This window comes from Dipodomys spectabilis, unplaced genomic scaffold (genome assembly GCF_019054845.1).
Source record: "Dipodomys spectabilis isolate Male_0828 unplaced genomic scaffold, ASM1905484v1 ptg000095l, whole genome shotgun sequence".
NCBI classification, from domain to species: Eukaryota; Metazoa; Chordata; class Mammalia; order Rodentia; family Heteromyidae; genus Dipodomys; species Dipodomys spectabilis.
Genome location: NW_024870772.1, coordinates 42,702,855 through 42,723,962, shown reverse-complemented (window position 1 = coordinate 42,723,962; position 21,108 = coordinate 42,702,855). Strand labels below are relative to the sequence as shown.

At 44.0% G+C, this 21,108-nt stretch overlaps 1 pseudogene; it reads right to left on the bottom strand.

Annotated features, from left to right (window-relative positions):
• The window catches only part of LOC122112512, a 31,641-nt pseudogene extending 16,108 nt beyond the window's left edge, over positions 1-15,533 (bottom strand).
• Positions 15,534-21,108: the final 5,575 nt, after the last annotated feature.

The window sequence follows — 21,108 nt, the reverse complement described above, 5'->3', positions numbered from 1 at the left end:
TGTGAATCAGCTCGAGTAATTTGGAAGTAGAGTCCGTGGGATTCTTTAAACACAAGATCATGTCATCTGCAAAGAGGGAGAGTTTTACTTCATCTTTCCCTATTTGGATCCCTTTTTGTTTGCATCTTGTCCTATTGCTGTAGCTAGGCATTCTAATACTAAATTGAAGAGAAGTGGAGAGAGTGGACATCCTTATCTCATTCCTGAGTTTAGTGGAAATGGCTTTAGTTTTTCACCATTAAGTATAATGCTGGCTGTAGATTTCTCACATACAGCCTTTATTGTATTGAGGAATGTTCCATGGATTCCTAATTTTTCCAGGACCTTCATCATAAAGGGGTGCTGGATCTTGCCAAATGCTTTTTCTGCATTTATTGAGATAACCATCTGGTTATTATCCTTACTCTTGTTCATGTAATGAATTATATTAATTGATTTGCGTATATTGAACCAGCTTTGCATCCCTGACAGGAGTCCTATGTGATCATGGTGTATGATTTTTTGGATGAATTGTTGAAGTCAATTGGCCAAAATTTTGTTGAGAAGTTTTGCATCTATGTTCATCAAAGAAATGGGTCTGTAGTTCTCTTTCTTTGATGAGTCCCTGCCTGGTTTTAAGATGAGGGTTATGATGGCTTCATAAAACGAGTTCAGCAGTGAACTTTCTCTTTCAACTTCATTGAAGAGTTGGAAGAGTATTGGTGTGAGCTCTGCTTTGAAGGCCTTGTAGAATTCCGCTGTAAATCCATCTGGTCCTGGGCTCTTCTTAGATAGGAGGTCTCTTATTGCTTGATATGGGCCTGTTAAGTTGGTTTAACTCATCTTGCTTTAGTTTGGGCATGTCAAGGAAAAGATCCATTTCTGCCAGTTTCTCAAAAATATTAGCATAAAGGTTTGAGCAGTATTCCTTTATAGTGTTCTGAATCCTGGTTGTTTCTGTGGTGATGTTTCCATTCTCATATCTGAGTTTGTTTATTTTGGTGTGTTCTCTTCTTTATGAAGAGGAAAGAAGGATGCCCAATAGACACATGAAGAAATGCTCAACCTACCTACCCATAAAAGAAATGCAAATCAAAACAACATTGAGATACCACCTCATCCCAGTTAGAATGACTATAATCAAGAACTCTAATAACAACAGACGCTGGAGGGGATGTGGACAGAAGGGAACCCTACTGCATTGTTGGTGGGAGTGTAAACTTGTTCAACCACTTTGGAAAGCAGTATGGAGGTTCCTCCAAAGACTCCACATAGAGCTCCCCTAAGACCCAGCAATCCCACTTTTGGACATTTACCCAAATGTTTACAAACAAGACCACACTAAAGTTACCAGCACAACTATGTTTATTGCAGCATTATTTACCATAGCTAAGATATGGAACCAACCCAGATGTCCCTCAGTAGATGAAAGGATCAAGAAAATGTGGTATATACACACAATGGAATTCTGTGCCTCCATCAGAAAGAATGACATTGCCCCATTTGTTAGGAAATGGAAAGACAAATTATATGAAGTGAAGTAAGCCAGGCCCAAAGAAACACAGGTCCCATGGTTTCCCTTATTTGCAATAACTAGTATATGTCTGAGTCAAGCAGAAAAGGTCAGATGTTAGGGAAATGAACCCTAAGATATGTATTCAAATGTTTTTTTTTTCGTTCATGCGATTGTTTCTAACACATTTATAAGATTATTTCTTTGTTGCTTTGTATGTCCCTCCCCCACAGTATAACCCCTGCTTTCACAGTATTTGATGCTGGTATAATTTGTGGAGGGAAAGGGAAAAAAACAAATTGTTTAAATAGGGATACAGGTGGTCCCACTGCAACAATGAGATATACAAGACTTTATGTTGAAAAATGAACTTTACAACTTTGGTTGGGGGAGGGGAGGAGATGAGAGGGCAGGAATGGTAAGGGGAAGCAAAGGAGGAGGCTACAATGCTTGATAAGAAATGTACTCATTCCCTTGCTCATGCAATTGTAACTCCTCTGTATGGTATTTTCACAATTTAAAAAACTTATTAATTAAAAAAAATAAACTTACAGGGTTAATTAAAGGTTTTTCCCCCCTACAGTTACAAAATACAATCACTGAAGATCCTTCCCTTTCCCAGTAAAGCCAGGATTATTTAGCTGCTTTCAAAACTTTAACTGAGCAAACCAGCAAGGAAATTTCCTCACAAGCAGAGCCAAGACAGTTCTGTAACAACTTCAAGATGGAGGGAATCATAGTTGTAAACAGAAAAACTTGAAGGTTTTTCCCCCCTCAAATAGGATGCATATCCAGGCGCCAGTGGCTCATGCCTGTAATCCTAGCTACTCAGGAAGCTGAGATCTGAGGATGGCGTTTCAAAACCAGCCCAGGCAGGGCTGGGAAGGTGGCTCGGTGGTACGTGCTCGTCTTGCATGCATGAGGCCCAGGGTTCCATTCCTCAGTACCACATAAGCAGAAAAAGCTGGAAGTAGCACTGTGGGTCAAGTGGTAAACTGCTAGCCTTGACCTGAAGAGCTGACAGACAGTGCCCAGGCCCAGAGTTCAAGCCCCATGTCCAACAAAACAAAAAACAAACGAAAAAAGAAAACCAGCCCAGGCAGAAAAGTCCCAATGAGACTCTTATCTCCAATTAACCACTCAAAAACCAGATGTGGTGGCTCAAGTGCCAAAGCACTGGCTTTGAGCACAAAAACACTCAAGGAAGAGTGCCCAGGCCCTGAGTTCAAGCCTCACAACTGACAAAAAGAGATACTTATCAAATTTCTGGTATAATAAAAGCAGAGGTTTGCAAAAGCATGACCCATTTTCCAGATTGGTTAGGAACAGCAACTGAGAAAAACCTCCTGAGCCATTATGTCTTTCATCAAAGAAAAGAGAACACAAGGAGAAATGGGCTACCTACCACTCTCCTCCTACCCTCCACTCAGCTTCACTGTGATCACATAGCAGCTGGGCAATGTCTCCATTGAAGTGAAGATCACAGGGTATGTCACCCTAATGACAGGAACTGTAAGTTAAGTCATACCAAGAATGACACTAATTAAAACATCAAGGCAGAAAAGAAGATTTTCTTTTTTGATCAGTCAAGGGGCTTGAACTCAGGGCCTGGGTGCTATCCCTGAGAACTTTTCCACTCAAGGCTAACACTCTACCACTTTCAGCCACAGTACTACTTCTGGCTTTTCTGGTGGTTAATTAGTAAGATTCTCACAGACTTTCCTTCCCAGGCTAGCTCTGAACCACAATCCTCAATTCTCACCTTCCTGAGTAGCTAGGATTACAGGTAAAAGCCACCAGCGCTGAGCTGAGATCTTTCTAGATCTCAAAGAACTATACATGGGCTGGGAATGTGGCTTGGTGGTACAGTGCTTACCTTCCATGCATGAAGCCCAGGGTTCTATTTCTCAGAACCACATACGCAGAAAAAGCCAGAAGTGCCACTGTGGCTCAAATGGTAGATCACTGGCCTTGAGCAAAAGAGAAGCTCAGGGACAGTGCCCAGGCCCTGAGTTCAAGCCCCAGGACTGGCAAAAAAAATCTATACAATTACTCTCGATAGACTTCTGGAGACAATAGCAGTTTACAAATGAAGGGGTCTGCAAGGAGGGCATGAGACCAAACACCAGAGGTAGCACTCTCCTCTGAACCCAGGGAAGAACCTACCTGACAAAGTCAGAAGTGACAGGGATATTTGAATCAATTCACTTCCATCTCTCCTCCCTGAGGAAATAAGATCCTATACTTTTCCCTCCCAATCAGAACCAAGATGAAACACAAGGTAAAAGATGATGTTTTATATGGGTCTCTCCACTTTCAGAGTGGAAAAAACAAAAACAAAAAAAACAGATGGGACATAACTTTGAACTTCGCCAGATCTAGTAATACTATTATCATTTCTATAAAATTATATTGGCTAATAATAACCTATTCTTTCTCTGTTGATTTATTAGCCTGGCATCATTAACATTTTTCCATGTGTGATGTCTGGGGTGTTCTGAAAGTTATTTTCTCCATGTGAAGGGTAGCACACACATCTAAAAAAACCTCACAGTAGTTGGGCATTTCAGTCTAGTAAGTCTCCCACTTCCCAGCAGGACACATATTAGCACCCATGCATGTGTACACACACACACACACACACACAATCAGCTAGGCATGGAGGCTCACACCTATAATCCTAGCTACTCAGAAAGCTAAAATATGAGGATTATCAAGGTTCCAAGCCAGCCTAGGCAGGAAAGTTTATGAGACTCTTATCTCCAATTAAGCACCAAAAAAGCCATTCATGGAGCTGTGGCTCAGGTGGGTGAGCACTAACCTTGAGAACAAAAGCCCCTGGACTGGCACAAAATAAAAATCAAATGAAGCATACTAACTTACACTGGAGTCCATTCCATGGACCATAAATCTATGCAGTTAGGTTTAGAGCCAAAGATGTAGGTCAATAGTGGAGTACTTGCTTAGGTGTGGATTTGGTCCCCAGAGGTACAAATCAAAGGAATAGTGTTTAATTTGGAAAACTGAAATTGCAACCCAATTTCAACAATTCCTCATATTATAAAAGCAAAGATATAATCTGATAGAAAAATGTGGTCTATAGCAATATTATACAATATTCATCTGTAACAATGTGCTACATGTATAGTGGTAGCTCAAATGACAACAAAAATCCTTCTGTCAGCCTTAGTGTGAAATCTACACAACCACCACTCAGAAAAATAGGTATTTCCCCTATTTTCATGCCTGAATGCCAAACTTTAGTCCCCACATGAGATAAACTGATGAAAAGAAGTTCAAGTGCAAATTCAGAAACATGACAGAATTTATTGAAACCACTAGGTATTTGGATAAATGTAAAATTATTTCATTGTTGCCAAAAGGTTGAACTTTTGCATAGGGTGGGGAGGGGGGATTCTTCTCCTTTTAAGGCCCAGTTCAATGACCAACACAGAACTTTATCCTTCTCTAAGCTACTTAATCCTTTCTGCTGTGTATCATAGTTTTTTTTGGTGGTTCTTTTGGGGGGCTTTGTTTTCTTTTTTTGTTTGGTGTGTCCACATCTACACTGGAGTCATCGTTTTAAATCTTTCAAAAGCAACAAGTACACTCTGTTAATAATAACCACTTAACAAATAAAAGATACTTTGATCAACTATTGAAATTAAATCATCACCGATCTTTGCTTATAATACTACTTAAAACTAATTTCACACAACTTAATACTCTGATAATTCTTAATATACAGGAAGCTGAAATATAAACCAAATTTGGTGGTATATACCTAAAATTCCAGCATTTTGGAGGCTAAGACAGGAGTATGACAACTTTGAGATCATATAGTTTCGTCTACCTAGCAAAGACTGAAAAAAGACAGAGATCAAAAGAGATGGGTAATGGGAGGAAGGGAAGGAAAAGGGTAAAAAGGGAGGGAGGGGGACAAGGAAGACCCAGTTTTCAAGGACAGTTTTTTTTCCTAACCATATATTTATAATTTAAGTAAGAAGCCAAAACAAACATGTTACAGCTAAATTATAATATACATCAGTGTGAAGTAAGAGACTACCAGGCATTCTCTCAGAGAAGAAAAAAATGTCTCTAAGCAAGACAGCCGAGGTTAGAACTTGAAGAACTAATTTGACCTTGCAGACCAAGGAAAATGTACACAATTTCCAGTAGGGGCAACGAGATGACCCAAATTTTTGGAAATAGTAGGGCCTATGCCTGAAATACATAATTTAGCCTAGGGGAATGGCTAAGGGCTAGGGAATTCCCAGCTAAGGGCTAGGAAGTCTCAAGAAACCCTGAGAAGGTAGAATTAACAAACTCGGGGACGGTAACAAACTAAGTGCTAGAAGTGAAAACCAGGGGTGAAAACTAGGGCAGGGACTAACCAGACCTTTGACTCAACTGGGGACTGAGGATGGGAACCTTATCTGAAGTAAGGGGGATTACAGTATGTTTAGATTTAAACATGTCTTATCTGAGGCCCAGGTGCCCTTCTACTAACAAGAGCACAGGGAGGTAGAATAAAACTGGAGAACAACAATCTACAATTAACCCAGAGATATACTTACAACTGCAAACAAGCCAAAGAAAAATAAGTGAACACAGGCAGACTGAATAAGGGAAGGACCACGACAGCAGGTACAAGATGAGAAAAGATGTCTCAAAGGTGCCAAAAGGGAAAGCTGAGACTCATTTCCTATTCCCACAATCTTCACCTCCCTCCAGACCTAGTGATTACTGACCACAGGGCCACTTTAGCAGTCACCAGAACCAAGACTGGACTGGATCTACAGAAGCTAATCACAGGCATAGTACTGACTCAATTCCTTTCCCCTATAATGAATATGTATTGAAATAAAGAACACATAAAAATTTGCACACCACTCTACACACACATATATAGACACCTTTTTTTAAAAACAGAATTTTGCTATATAGCAAAAGCTGGCCTTAATTCACCTGCTTCAGTTTTCCAAGTGCTTAGATTACAGGAATATACTACTACACACTGCTAAACTTAGCTGTTACATAAGTAATGTGTTAAGGTACAACTTGTTTAAATGACATGAAACTGACTTGGAGATTTAGCTTTCCAACTGCATTAGGCTTAATATCAAAAGCCTGGGGCCAGGATGATGCTCAGTGACAAAGCATTTTCTAGCAAGAATAACATCATGGGTTTGATCTCCATGATCCCCCCGAGCACCTCCCCCCAAAAAAAGTCTGCTTTCCTACTTTCAGGTGTTTTTTTTTTAGCTGTTATCAAACCTCAAAGAAAAAAAAAGATGGCTCAAGTCAAGACTCAATGTTTGCAGTAAAGTCAAAAGCTCATCAACTACACACACCTGATTGGCATAAACAGCGATGCCAGTGTTGTATTTTCTTTTTTTTTTTTTTTTTTGGGTCCGGTCATGGGCCCTGAACTCTGGGCCTGGGCGCTGTCCCTCAGCTCTTCAGCTCAAGGCTAGCGCTCTACGACTTGAGCCACAGCACCACTTCCGGCTTTTTTCTTTTTGCTTATGTGGTGCTGAGGAATCGAACCCAGGGCCTCGAGCATGCAAGGCAAGCGCTCTACCACTGAGCCACCTTCCCAGCCCCTGTTGTATTTTCTTAAAAGACTGAACCATAAAAATTACTCATATACAGAAGTGCATTTTCATGTTTCATGTATTCCTTAGAAGGCAAATAACAATTTTTTTCTTCCAAGCATTTCTGGCCACTGAATTGATTTTTGTTAGTCCTTGTCAGCAGAGCTCTTTCCCACCTAAATGTGTTTGTATGTAATTGCCCATCAGAAAACAAGCCTTCACGCTCAGAGACACCAAAATAAACATTTTTCAAAGTCCATCTTGGTGTTCTACTTCACAATAGAGGAATAACACCAACTTCAGAACTCTGCATGCACCAAGAAAGATATTTACTGCTGAGTGCTGGTGGCTCTTGCCTGAAAGCATAGCTACTTACAAGGCTGAGATGTAAGGATCCTGCTACACAGACAAATCTAAGACTCTTATCTCAATTAACCAGCAAAAAGATGGAAGTGAAGGTGTGGTGCTTCAGTGATACAGCACCATCACTGAGTGAAAAAGTCAAGTCAAAGGCACAAGGTCCTGCGTTCAACCCCCAATGCCAACACATATACACACACAAAAAGGTACTTATCTGGCACTAAGGGAAGTCCTGGGGGTTGGGGCAAGTCTCCACAGTTTGTTGCTATGAAAGACAAGTTGAGTCTTCAGCTGTAGGAAAAAAAAGGGACAAATCCCTGTCTTCCTTCCAAATGAAAACTCTGCTCTGCCCAATCACTATGAGGTTTACACTGCCTTCAAAAAGGATTCCTGGAAGCCCCAAAGCTATAGAAAGATAGCCAGCTAAATTTCCATGATGCCAGTGTCCTGGGTACTTTCCAAGGGCAGAGTGTTCCAGAAAAATGCAAATAGTTCAGGCTCTCCCAAAGAAATTCCAGGCAAATACTGAGCTGCTCTCTTAGAAAGTCTAAACAAAGGGGCTGGGAAGGTGGCTCAGTGGTAGAGTGCTTGCCTTGCATGCATGAGGCCCTCCCTGGGTTCCATTCCTCAGCACCACATAAGAAAAAAGAAAAAAGCCGGACTGTTCACAATAGCTAGGAAATGGAAACAACCCAGATGCCCCACCACAGATGAATGGATCCAAAAATTGTGGTATCTATACACAATGGAATATTATGCAGCCATTAGAAATGACAAAATAATGGCATTTGCAGGGAAATGGATGGAGCTCGAAGGAATCATGTTGAGCGAGGTAAGCCAAGAGGAAAGAAACAAACGGTACATGGTCTCCCTGATAAGTGGATGCTAAATCCAAAATGTTAGGTGATACGACAAAACTAACAGGACTTAAGAAACAAAGAACTCCCACTCATCTGGTCGAACCACTACTAAATATCCCCAGGCTGCTGATCACATGTATGGTGTATAACATGTGAACACCGTTATATGTTATAGACTGTGATAGACAATTTGCTCCAGGAAAGTTAGAATGAACTTGTGACTTTAAATGAGCATCATTATTCCACAATACTGTGAAGTTCGGGAAATTATGTAATCACTTAATCACAATCAAAAAAAATAAAAAAAGAACCTCAGGGAAGGTGGAGAGGGAAGGGATGGTAGGGTGAAAACAATGGAGGGGGTAACAATGTTCAATAGGAAGTGTACTCATTACCTCACTCATGTAACTGTAACCCTCTGTATAGTATCTTTACAATAAAAATTTAAAAAAAAAAAAAAAAAGAAAAAAGCCAGAAGTGGCACTGTGGCTCAAGTGGTAGAGCGCTAGCCTTGAGCTGAAGAGCTGAGGGACAGCCCCCAGGCCCAGAGTTCAGGCCCCATGACCGGAACCAAAAAAAAAGTCTAAACAAAAAAACTGTTGTTGAGGAGCCAAATGAAGTTAGATGCACAAGGACAGGAAAAACATGTGTGGCCTACCAAACATTCTTGGACCACTGAGTATTCTTTGCCCTCAGTCCCACTTCATAGAAGATATTTTTGTGACATTGTTGCCTGCTAGCAACTTATAGGCCCCAGGCAACTCTGACTACATGAAGATGAAAATGCCTTCCCTTTCAGTATTCAATTAGTTGTCACTTAAACAAACAAAGTGGAAAAGGGGGCATATGCTCACCTGTAACTCTAGCACTAAGCAGCACTAGTTGGAGACCCAAGCCAGATGCCCATGGCTCATGGCTGTAATCCTAGCTACTCAGGAGGCTGAGATCTGAGAATCATGGTTCGAAGCCAGCCTGGGCAGAAAAGTCCCCATGAGATGAGAGCATCTCCAATTGACCACTCAAGAACCAGAAGTGGCACTGTGGCTCAAGTGGTAGAGTGCTAGACTTGAGCCAAAGACGCTACGGGACAGAGCCTAGGCTCTGAACTGGTCCCACAACCAACAGTCCCTTCCCCGCCCCACCCCGCCCTACCCCCCCCAAAAGGAAGTTTGATACCAGCCTGGGCTATACAGCAAGACTCTGACCCTCCTCCACTCCCACCCCACTCCCTCAAAAAAGAAAACAAGTTTACAGTTACCCCTCCCACCATCTCCCAGCCAAAATTTGATACAAAGCTATGGTGTAAGACTAGGTATTTGTAATCCAACCTGGCCTGGAGAATAGCTGTTCAAAGTAAAGCCACGTAGAAAAATCTATAAGACTCCATCTCCAATTAACCAGAAAAAAAATCCATCTAGACTAGGTATGGCTCACCAGCAATAAAGTGCCAGCTGTGAGCTGGAAAACCACTGGAGAATGCAAAGTCTTGAGTTCAAGCCCCAGTATTGACTCGTGCCCACACATACACATACATACACACACACGCACACATACACACACGTAGGTAAAATATTTTGAAGTATTCACATCTAGTGTCTTTTTTCTTTTTTTTTTTTTTTTGGGGGGGGTCCTGTACTCTGGGCCTGGGCGCTGTCCCTCAGCTCTTCAGCTCAAGGCTAGCGCTCTACCACTGGAGCCACAGCACCACTTCCGGCTTTTTTTCTTTTTGTTTATGTGGTGCTGAGGAATCGAACCCAGGGCCTCAGGCATGCAAGGCAAGCGCTCTACCACTGAGCCACCTTCCCAGACCGTCTTTTTACTTTTAAATCAACCAGAACTCACTCTGTAGTCCTGGCTAGCCTCAAACACCATCCTCTGGCCTTACCTCCCTGAGTGTTGAGATTACAAGCATATACCAAAAGTTTCTAACAAAAACTTTCAGCCATAGGACATGTTCACAGCAACTCAGGTAACTTTCAACCTTTATTTACACTTTACAACCTTTATTCACACTTGCTTACCTGCATAACCCCCACCCCCCTCCATCTTTAATTTTCTTCATTCTCTCTTCCCAAAATATTATATTGAATTTTTTACCTGACTATATAAATGATTGTCTTTAAGGCAATTTCTGGGACAAATTATTAGTAGAAAAGATACCTCTGTCTTATAAAGGAATTTCTGCATGACTGTGTTAAGCCAAAAGTGATTGTGTACCAAAAAAAAAAAATGAACCCAGTATGGCTACTCATCTGCAGATTAAAAGCCCAATATCATGGAATTTGTAAACATAAAATGCACTGCAGTGACCAAATTAAGGCAACTTTATTCCAAATTAAAGAACACCTGCACTACCTCATAATAAAACAGTCTAAAATCTTAACTGTTATAATCAAGGCATTCTTTTTGACTAAGTGGTCCAAATTCAAATGATACCAAAACAAAAAGCAAGCATCGACTCCAATCTGCCATTTTTTTTAAAAATTGGAGTGCACAATACTACTTCTCAAGTTTTAGAAAGCTTTCCATGTGACAAAACAAGTCATGGAAATCTAACACTGAGTTAGATTTAAAACATTCCGAGTTTTCCAGGTCTGAGGTTCCACTTTGTGTGTAACTTATAATTCTACCAATATTAAAACAAGTGCAAACACAGGCCTACAAACATGAATTGTAGAAGACACATCCCTCATTGCTTAACTATGTAAGGAATTACATTAGAAGAGTTTTTAGACACTGCTTTCCAACTACTCCATCCTATGCAAATGACTCCCAAATAAACACTCAGGCAGTCCTCGGGAAGTTGAGCACAAGAAAGTGTGTTTAATTGTAAAGATTCAGTCTAATTCCCTGTACTGAATCACAGGTAATAGTCTGTTCCAAAGCAGCCTTCCTCCTCCCCCATCCTCAATCCTTAAAGCAGTTAAGTTTGGATTGGATTTTAGAACTTGATTTTTTTTCGTTAAAAGTCACCGTAAAAAATTATCCCATTTATTGGGATTGCTGAAATTGTAGAGCTTCTGCATGGCAAAGGACATAGCTAGCAAGATCAATAGAAAGCCCATGGATTGGGAGAAGATCTTCACTAGCCATACAACAGACAAGGGTCTCATATCTAAAATATTCTTGGAACTCAAAAAATTAAATCCCCCAACAACAAATCCTCAAAGAAACAACAGCCCAATAAATAAGTGGGCTAAAGACTTAAAGAGAAACTTCTCTGAAGAGGAAAGAAGGATAGCCAATAGACACATGAAGAAAAGCTCAACCTACCTACCCATAAAAGAAATGCAAATCAAAACAACATTGAGATACCACCTCACCCCAGTTAGAATGGCTAAAATCAAGAACTCTAATAACAACAGATGCTGGAGGGGATGTGGACACAAGGGAAACTTACTGCATTGTTGGTGGGAGTGTAAACTTGTTCAACCACTTTGGAAAGCAGTATGGAGGTTCCTCAAAAGACTCCACATAGAGCTCCCCTATGACCCAGCAATCCCACTTTTGGGCATTTACCCAAATGTTTACAAACAAGACCACACTAAAGCTACCAGCACGAATATGTTTACTGCAGCACTATTTACTATAGCTAAGATATGGAACCAACCCAGATGTCCCTTCATAGATGAATGGATCAAGAAAATGTGGTATATATACACAATGGAATTCTATGCCTCCATCAGAAAGAATGACATTGCCCCATTTGTTAGGAAATGGAAAGACTTGGAAAAAATTATATTAACTGAAGTAAGCCAGGCTCAAAGAAACATAGGCCCCAAGGTTTCCCTTATTTGCAATATCTAATATATGTCTGAGTCAAGCAGAAAAGGTCACATAAGTTGATGTTAGGGAAATGAACCCTAAGATATGTATTCAAATGTTTTTTCCTTTCATGTGATTGTTTCTAACACATTTATAAGATTATTTCTTTGTTGCTTTGTATGTCCCTCCCCCACAGTATAACCCCTGCTTTCATTGTATTTGATGTCGGTATAATTTGTGGAGGGGAAGGGGAAAAACAAATCGTTTAAATAGGGATACAGGCCGATCCATTGCAACAATGAGATGTACAAATCCTTATGTCGAAAACGAACTTTACAACTTTGGTGCTGGGGGGGGGGGAGCGGGGAGGATTGGGTGGGGGCATGGGGAGGATGGGAAGAGATGGGAAGGGGAAACAAAGGAGGAGGCTACAATGCTTGATAAGAAATATACTCAATATTTTACCCATGTAATTGTAACCCCTCTGTACAGTATTTTCACAATAAAAAGAAAGAAAACGAAATTTACAACTTTCATGGGGGGGTGAAGGGGGCAGGGAGGATGGGGGGGCGGCAGGGGGAGGATGGGAAGGGATGGGAAGGGGAAACAAAGGAGAAGGCTACAATGCTTGATAAGAAATGTACTCATTATCTTGCTCATGTAATTGTAACTCCTCTGTAAAGTATTTTCACAATAAAAAAAAGATACATCAAAAAATTATCCCATTTATGCATGTTCTAGGTAGAGGGAACCCATATGAGCTGAGAGTGAAACTTGGTTTTAACAAGTAACTCATTTTTATGAAAGCTCTAACCAGAAGACTGACTAGTTATGAGTTAGAATGGTTCAGGCTGTTTCTTCTTAAAATATCCTTTTAGGGGCTAGGAAGGTAGCTCAGTGGTAGAGTCCTTGCCTTGCATGTCTGAGGCCCTAGGTTCAATTCCTCAGCACCACATAAGCAGAAGAAGCCAGAAATGGCACTGTTGCTCAAGTGGTAGAGCGCTAGCTCTGAGCTGAAGAGCTGAGGGATAGCAGGCACAGAGTTTGGCCCCATGATCAAAAAAGAAAAAAAATTATCCTTTTAGTCAAACTGAAAACTTACTTGCTGTTTTGTAATTCGAACCAACTGACTTTCATTACACCAGAAACACCAACTCATTTAACAAAGGCAGTCCCTTCCCTCCCAAAGCCTTACTAAGGAAGGAAGGGCTTCAGGGCTTTGGGGAGCTTAGGCAGGTCCTCTAATTCCTGACACAGTCCTAACTTAATTCAGAGCACTCAGGGCTCTCTTAAGCAAAGTCTTAAATACAATTATATTTTCATTTCTTAAAAAGAATCAGTGGCCGGGCGCCAGTGGCTCACACCTGTAATCCTAACTACTCAGGAGGTTGAGATCTGAGGATGGCAGTTCAAAGCCAGCCGGGACAGGAAAGTCCATGAGACTCTAATCGCCAATAAACCACTAGAAAACCGGGAGTGGATCTGTGGTTCAAGTGATAGAGCACTAGCTTTGAGCTGAAGACCTGAGGGACAGTGCCCAGGCCGGCCCAGAGTTCAAGCCCCACGACCGACCATTAAAAAAAAAAATCAAGCAGATCAAGGACCTAATGATAGGATATAACCTTAAAGACTTTTTTTTTACAAAATTCTTGAAAAGAAAAAGAAAGCATATTCCCAGTTTAAGAAAAATACCTTGACAATGCCATTTGAGAAGCAAAACTACAAATAACCCCCAAACATTACCTTTACTTTTAGAGTAAGGCACAGTCCAGCATGCTAAAGGAGGTTCATTTCCAAGGACTTGGAAGAATGGTCGCCCAGATGGACCAGGCACCGGCGTTGGGCAGGCATTGGCCATCCTTTCAGCACGGGTCTCAGAAGCTCACCTTGAGTTTGGCACACCTGGCCACTTGGGGGTGGGAAACAAACCAAAGCAAAATGTGCATCATCCTCCAGAACCTGCATGGCTGGCCCAGACCGTCCCCCCAGCCGTCACGTGACGCCGCCGGCCTGTCCCTCCACTTGTGGGGCTCATGCTGCAGGTGGACGGTCTTCGAGGCCCTTCATTAAGCCCTTGTGGACCTGGCGCGGCAGAAAGGGCTCCATGTCTCAGGCTAGGGAGGAACGCACCATCGGTGGTCCGGGAGGGAAAGGGCACCCTCTCCGAATGAACCCCTCTATTTTTTTTTGACCTGGCAAACTTTGCTGTCCTCGCCGATGTCCCCTAACTTTGTTGGGGGACGGTCTGGGCCAAAAGAAAAAAGCCCTTTTCCCAGTCCCACTTTAACTCCTCTGCGCGCGCGCGTACACACACACACACACACACACACACACACACACACACGTAGTCCAGTGTCCCGCCTAATCCGGGCACGTCCCGCACTCCGGCCACTTCACGCCGCCGTCCCCGCAGACGCTGCTCCCTGGCCTTGCACGGCCCAGGCGGGACACACCTGCACAGCCGCCCCTCGCCCGCCCCACCGCGCGCCCCCGGGGCCACTCACCTTCCAGCCCGCCGAACTGTTGCTGTCGCCCTTATCCTTGGAAGAGGGCACGCTCTTGACCATCCACTCGTAGATCTGCGACAGCGTGAGTCTCTTCTCGGCCGAGCTCTCGATGGCCACAGGTTCCCCCAACTGCTCTTGCGCGGCTGTCCCGCGAGTGGCCCGCCGGCGGGTGGCACCGGCGGGTGCTGAGGCAGCGGCCCGGGCGGTGGGGGCTGTGGCGGCGCCGAGTGCAGGCAGCCCGCCTCCGGTCCCCGGAAGTCCCCTCACAAGCCCCCGAGGGAGACAGCGGCGGCCGCCACGGAGCCGGGCGCCTGCGGGAAGTCCTCGCTCTCCTCCAGCAAGCTCAGGTTGCTCATGAAGTCGGGGCCGACAGCGGCCGCGGAAGCCGACGGCAAGCCCGCTGGGGCGTCGGGGTTGGCGGCCGCCCCGCCCGACGGCGCCGGCCTGGAGGTGGCCGAGTTGGACTGGCTAAACTCCGGCCTGGGCAGCGGCCAGGTGCACGAGCGCGGCCGGGACAGCGGCTCGAAGTCCGGGTCGATCTCCACCACCTGGGGCGCTTCGGCCATGGTGACCCCCGCCCCTCCCCCCAGCCGCCGGAGAGCCAAGACGGGGGAGCAGCAGCCCGAAAAGAGATGGGTGGAGGGGAAGGGGTGGCTGAGGCGGTCCGAGATTTGGAGGGGAGCCGAGACGGGTGCCGCGAGCGGACGCAGGTCAGCAGCAGCAGGCTCGGCGGAGTGGAAGGACGAGCCCAGAACTTAACTTCGCGGCTCCATCAACATCCACGAACCTCCGGGTTCGCTGCGCCGACTGGACGGCAGGCCCGAGCCGCGGAGCCCGGCAGCGCGGGCGCGGCGTTCGGGCTGACAGGAACCTGCGGGTAGAAGGACGGACGGATGGCGCCGGCCGCTCGGGGCTCAGCGGCCGCGCGATCGCAGCACAGCTGCCTGTTGAATGTGGCGGCGGCGGCTGCAACAACTACGCGGCCGCCTGATTTACGGGATCTGCTGCCCCCCTGCTCCCCCCCACCCGCGGCGACTCGCGCGCGCCGGCCCGCCCCGGACCGACATTGATGTTGACCAATAGGCGCTCGGGTACCGCTGCCCATATAGCCAATAAGCGCTGACCTGGGCGGGGGCTGGTTTTCCTCCGGGAGGCGGCAGTAACTTGGTGGGGGGGGAGTAGTGGGGTGTTTTTCTCTTTTTTTTTGTCTCTTCTGCACGCACACTTTTTTTTTTCTGATCGCTTATTCTTTTCTGGTGATTCTCGAGTGTTTCTGTGAGTCTCTCGCCCTCTCAGTGTTTTGATTGCTAGGAGGCAAACCAGCGTGGAGGAGGCGGCGGCCACACTTTTTGTTTACTACGGAGGAGCAAAGCCCGAATACTCGCCGAGACCGAGGGGAACGGAACGCGAATGTGCCGCCGGCTTTGCCCCGAGCCTGGACGGGGCGGGAGGAGCCGCGCGCCGTGCGCTCCCGGGGCGCGGTGTGGGCCTCGCCGAATTCCACTCGGTCGCCCCCTCTTGGTGCCTCCCACCCTGTCTTTGCCGGACAACGTGGAGAAGTCTGTGGGTTTGTTTGTGCAGCGTGTTTTCCTCCCGCGGAGGTCGGTCCAGCCCGAGGGGCTGCGGTCAAGTCCGCGGGAGGGGGCGCCTTCCCCGCCCCCGCGACGGAGCCCCGCGGCGCGCACCCCCGCGCAGAGCCTCCGGCACTCCGTGTGGTCGAGGGCTGATTGCCCGGACCCCCCACCGCAGTCCAAGCCCACCACCTGCCAGGTGCTGCTCCCCCGCCAGGAAGCCGGGAGAAGGGGCTCGGCCCGGGGAGAAGATCCTCCTTTCGCACCGACACGTGCAGATCTGTTTGCCGAGAACAGGAACAAGGAGGGTGGGAGTCAGTGACACCACCTTGTTATTCTATTACCCCTAACTAAGCTGAACGGGTTGCTTGTCGTTTCTTTTAATTTTGAATGAAAGTGATGAGGTGTTGAGTTAAAAAAAAAAAAAACGCCAAAGGAGATGAGATGTCGTCGTGGGGCACAGTTCTGTTCCACGCCCAGGTGTCTTTAGGCTGCTGGCTACATACCTCAGCCCACCCCCACCCCACCTGGGCTCTCTGTGCAGAACGTCCTGTACACGATCTATGGGGCCAAAGGTAGGGTGACAATGTCCCTTGTGTCTCCTGGAGAAGAAGAAGACTTTACAGGTTTTGTTTTGTGTTCAGAGGGGAAATGTGGGAGACACGGTCTCCTATGCAGACAGTATCGTTTAAAAAATATCCTGAAACTAAAAGTGGACCCCAGCCTATCACCATGCACCAACATCAACTCAAAATGGATTAAAGACCTTAACATTAAACCTGAATCTCTGAAACTACTACAGGACAGAGTAGGAGAGACACTTGAACTAATAGGCACAGGAAGGAACTTCCTGAACAGAGTCCCAGGGTCACAACAAGTTGGAGAGAGACTCGACAAATGGGACTACCTTAAAATAAAAAGCTTCTGCACAGCTAAATCTGTGGCAACTAAGCTAGAAAGACAACCAACTAATTGGGAAAAAATATTTACCAGCAATATATCAGACAAGGGGTTAACATCCTGTATATACAGGGAACTCAAGAAACTAATCCCTCCCAAACCTAACAAACCAATGACTAAATGGGCAAGGGAACTAAAGAGGGACTTCTCAAATGAAGAAATAAAAATGGCAAAGAAACACATGTGGAAATGTTCATCATCCCTGGTGGTGAAGGAAATGCAAATAAAGACAACCCTGAGATACCACCTTACCCCAGTCAGAATGTCCCACATCCACAAATCAGCCAACAACAAATGCTGGAGGGGATGTGGAGAAAGAGGAACCCTATTACACTGCTGGTGGGAATGTACACTTATACAACCACTTTGGAAAGCAGTCTGGAGGGGCCTTAGAAAGCTAAAGATTGACCTCCCTTACGACCCAGTCATACCACTTCTAGGCATCTACCCTGAATAACAGGAACCAATATACAAGGACACGTGCACCTCCATGTTTATTGCAGCACTGTTCGCAATAGCTAGGATATGGAAACAACCTAGATGCCCCACCACAGATGAATGGATCCAAAAATTGTGGTATCTATACACAATGGAATATTATGCAGCCATTAGAAATGACAAAATAATGGCATTTGCAGGGAAATGGATGGAGCTAGAAGGAATCACGTTGAGCGAGGTAAGCCAAGAACGAAGAGACAAACGGTACATGGTCTCCCTCATAAGTGGATGCTAAATCCAAAATGTTAGGTGATACGACAAAACTAACAGGACTTAAGAAACAAAGAACTCCCGCTCATCTGGTTGAACCAATACTAAATATCCCCATGCTGCTGATCACAAATATGGTATATAACATGTGAACACTGTTATATATTACAGACTGTGGTAGACAATTTGCTCCAGGGAAGTTAGAATGAACTTGTGACTTTGAAATTATGTAATCATTTAATCACAATCAAAAAAAAAAAAAAAAGAACCTCGGGGAAGGGAGGGAGGGAGGGAATGGTAGGGGGAAAACAATGGAGGGGGTAACAATGTTCAAGAGGAAGTGTACTCATTACCTCACTCATGTAACTGTAACCCTCTGTATAGTAGCTTTACAATAAAAAAAAAATGAAAAAAAAAATATATCCTGGCCAAAAAGATAGCATTCCATTTTTTTAAATCCCCTTTCTTTCTGACAAATAAATCCTCATATTTAAAAGTGACTTACCAGTTGGGCACCAACTGGTTTATGCCTATAATCCTAGCTACTCGGGAGGCTGAGACTTGAGAATCAGGCTTGAAGCCACAGCCTACACAATAAAGTCTAAAGTCCGTTCATTTTAATCTCCAATTAACCATTAAAAATCTGGAAATGGAGCTGTGGCTTAAATTTGAGTGCCAGCCTTGAGAAAAAAGTTAAAGGTCAGCGGCCCCAGGCCCTGAGTTCAGGACCTACTACTGACACAAAAATAAATAAATAAAAATTGACTTACCAAGAAAGATAGGCCTCTTACTAAAGTTGTAAAGATTTTAGAGGGATTTATTTCTTCCTCTCCGAGCTCACCATCATCTGCATAGTCCTGGCTCCTAGTTCTTCATAATCCATTTATCACTACAGCTTCCTGCTGATGGGGGGAGGGGAGAAAAGGGGAAGAGGGGAGAAGAGAGAAGACTGGAGGAGAGGGGAGGGCAGGGAGGGGATCCTAAGCTGGACTGATACAGGGCAGATGCGGGGCTGAGCTACCACCTCTTCCTCTGGAGGTCTCTCACTTTTACTGTCAAACTTGTACAGGTTGGCCCTTCTTGCTAGCCACTAGGGGACTTCAGTAACAGATGATGAGCTTATAAGAAGGCTGCAGAGTTCAATTCTTGATTCTGCCTGTCTTTCCAGTTACACTCCCCACAAGTAGCCCTGCTTCAGTCAGCCCAACCTTATAAATAGGCAGTGCCCAATGGATCATTTTTTTGGCAAAGGGAGCTAGTTGTGAATTTAGCCTTGCATTCATTTTTATTGGTTTTTTTTTTACAGCCTCTATTGGAGGAGTGTTTTTGGTTCAGGGAGTTTTCCTGTAGACTTTTCCAGAATCTTTGCAGATTCCTAGGCCACCCTGCCAAGCTTTTCTTCAGATACCACAGTGTGGGCTACGGTTTAGGCTCGGTTGAATACATGCTTAGCATCCACAAAAAAAAAAAAAAAAGCAATTTTTTAATGACATATTGCATGTAAAATGGAGCCTGTACCATGAGTGTTCCTGACCTAGGTCAGATCATTCAAAATATATATTGAAACTCTTTTTCACATCTTCCCTATTACACTGTGACATCTAAATATCAGTGTATTGAATCTATTAACTTTGGGAGGGTTAATATGTACCATTGGAAGTGGGGAGGACTGACAGGGTGAGTGAGGTTAAAAAAAAAAGTACTTTATTTGCCTGTAAGAGAATAAAACTGAAAACCATTGCAATTGTGCTAAGAGGAGAGGCGAAAGTAAGGAAAGGAGAGAGAGAGATGGTGAGTTTGATTAAGATACATTGTATGCAAGTATGGAAATATCACAAAGCCCCTTTGCACAACTAATATGTGCTAATAAAAAGTATAAAGAGGGCTGGGAATGTGGATTAGTGGTAGCCTGCTTGCTAGAGCAAAAGAAGCTCAAGGACAGTATCCAGGCCCTCAGTTCAAGTTCAACTCCAGGACCGGAGGGAAAAAAAAAAAAAAAAAAAAAAATATATATATATATATATATATATATACACATAAAGATAATAAAAAAAACTAGCAATATATAACACTTCTGTAAGGAATAACAGTGTAGAACTGTCATGTCATATGTCATATGTATGAAAGTATACAGCAAGAATTTGTAGATCTAAGACAGCGGGTATATATTTTCATAAATTTCAAAGACATAGCCCTTTAGTTTTAGGCCACAAGGAATGTTAAAATTTAAAATATGACTTTATATCTGTATATCACCTTTATAATAATAATTAAAACAGATTTACAAAATTGAAAGTAAACTTAGACATTGCCTTGGTATTCTTTAACTTAGAGGTAGAAAAATAGGGAGAGAGACAGATGGGGGTTATGATTTGCACAAAGCTCCAGGCTAGAATTCTTTTTTTTCTTTGTTTTTGTTTTGTTTGTTTTGTTTTTGCCAGTCTTGGGGCTTGAACTCAAGGTCTGGACACTGTCCCTGAGTTTCTTTTGCTCACGTTTAGCACTCTACCACTTGAGCCAAATCGCCACTTCTGCTTTTTCTGTTCATGTGGTACTGAGGAATGGAACCCAGAGCTTCATACATGCTAGGAAAGCACTTAGTGGTAACTAAGCCACATTCCCAGCCCCTTGTTTTTTGCTTATTTATGAGTGTACTGGAGCTTGGATTGGGAACTAGGTCTTGAACCCAGGGCCTTGCACTCTTGCTTGGCTTTTTGCACCTAACTACTAAGCCAAGTAACCAGTTCAGGATTCTTGCTAGTTAATTGGAGATAAGTTTCTCAGATTTGTCTTCCCTGGCTGGCTTCCAACAGGAATCCTTTCATCTCAGCTCCAGGGTAGCTCAAATTATGAGCCAGGAGGTGGGCCCCCAGTTTAGAACTCCAGTTTTATACTTATATATCAATAACCTTGTCGATTACACAGATAGAAAATTTTAAGTATCCTATAACATGAATGTATTTTATCATCATTAACTATGTAATACATTTCCTTCCAATCAAGCCAGAGATTATAGTAATGCTAATTAGTTGACCACTGAACTGAATGAAGGCTTGATTTAAAAGATTTGGAAAGCAGCCAGGTTCTGATGACTCATACCTGTAATCCTAGCTACTCAAGAGGCTGAGATCTGAGGATTTGGGGTTTTAAAAGCCTGCATGGGGCAGAAAGTCCATGAGATTCTTTTTTTTTTTTTTTCGGGGGGGTGTCCGGTCTTTGGGCCTGAACTCTGGGCCTGGGCACTGTCCCTCAGCTCTTCAGCTCAAGGCTAACGCTCTACCACTTGAG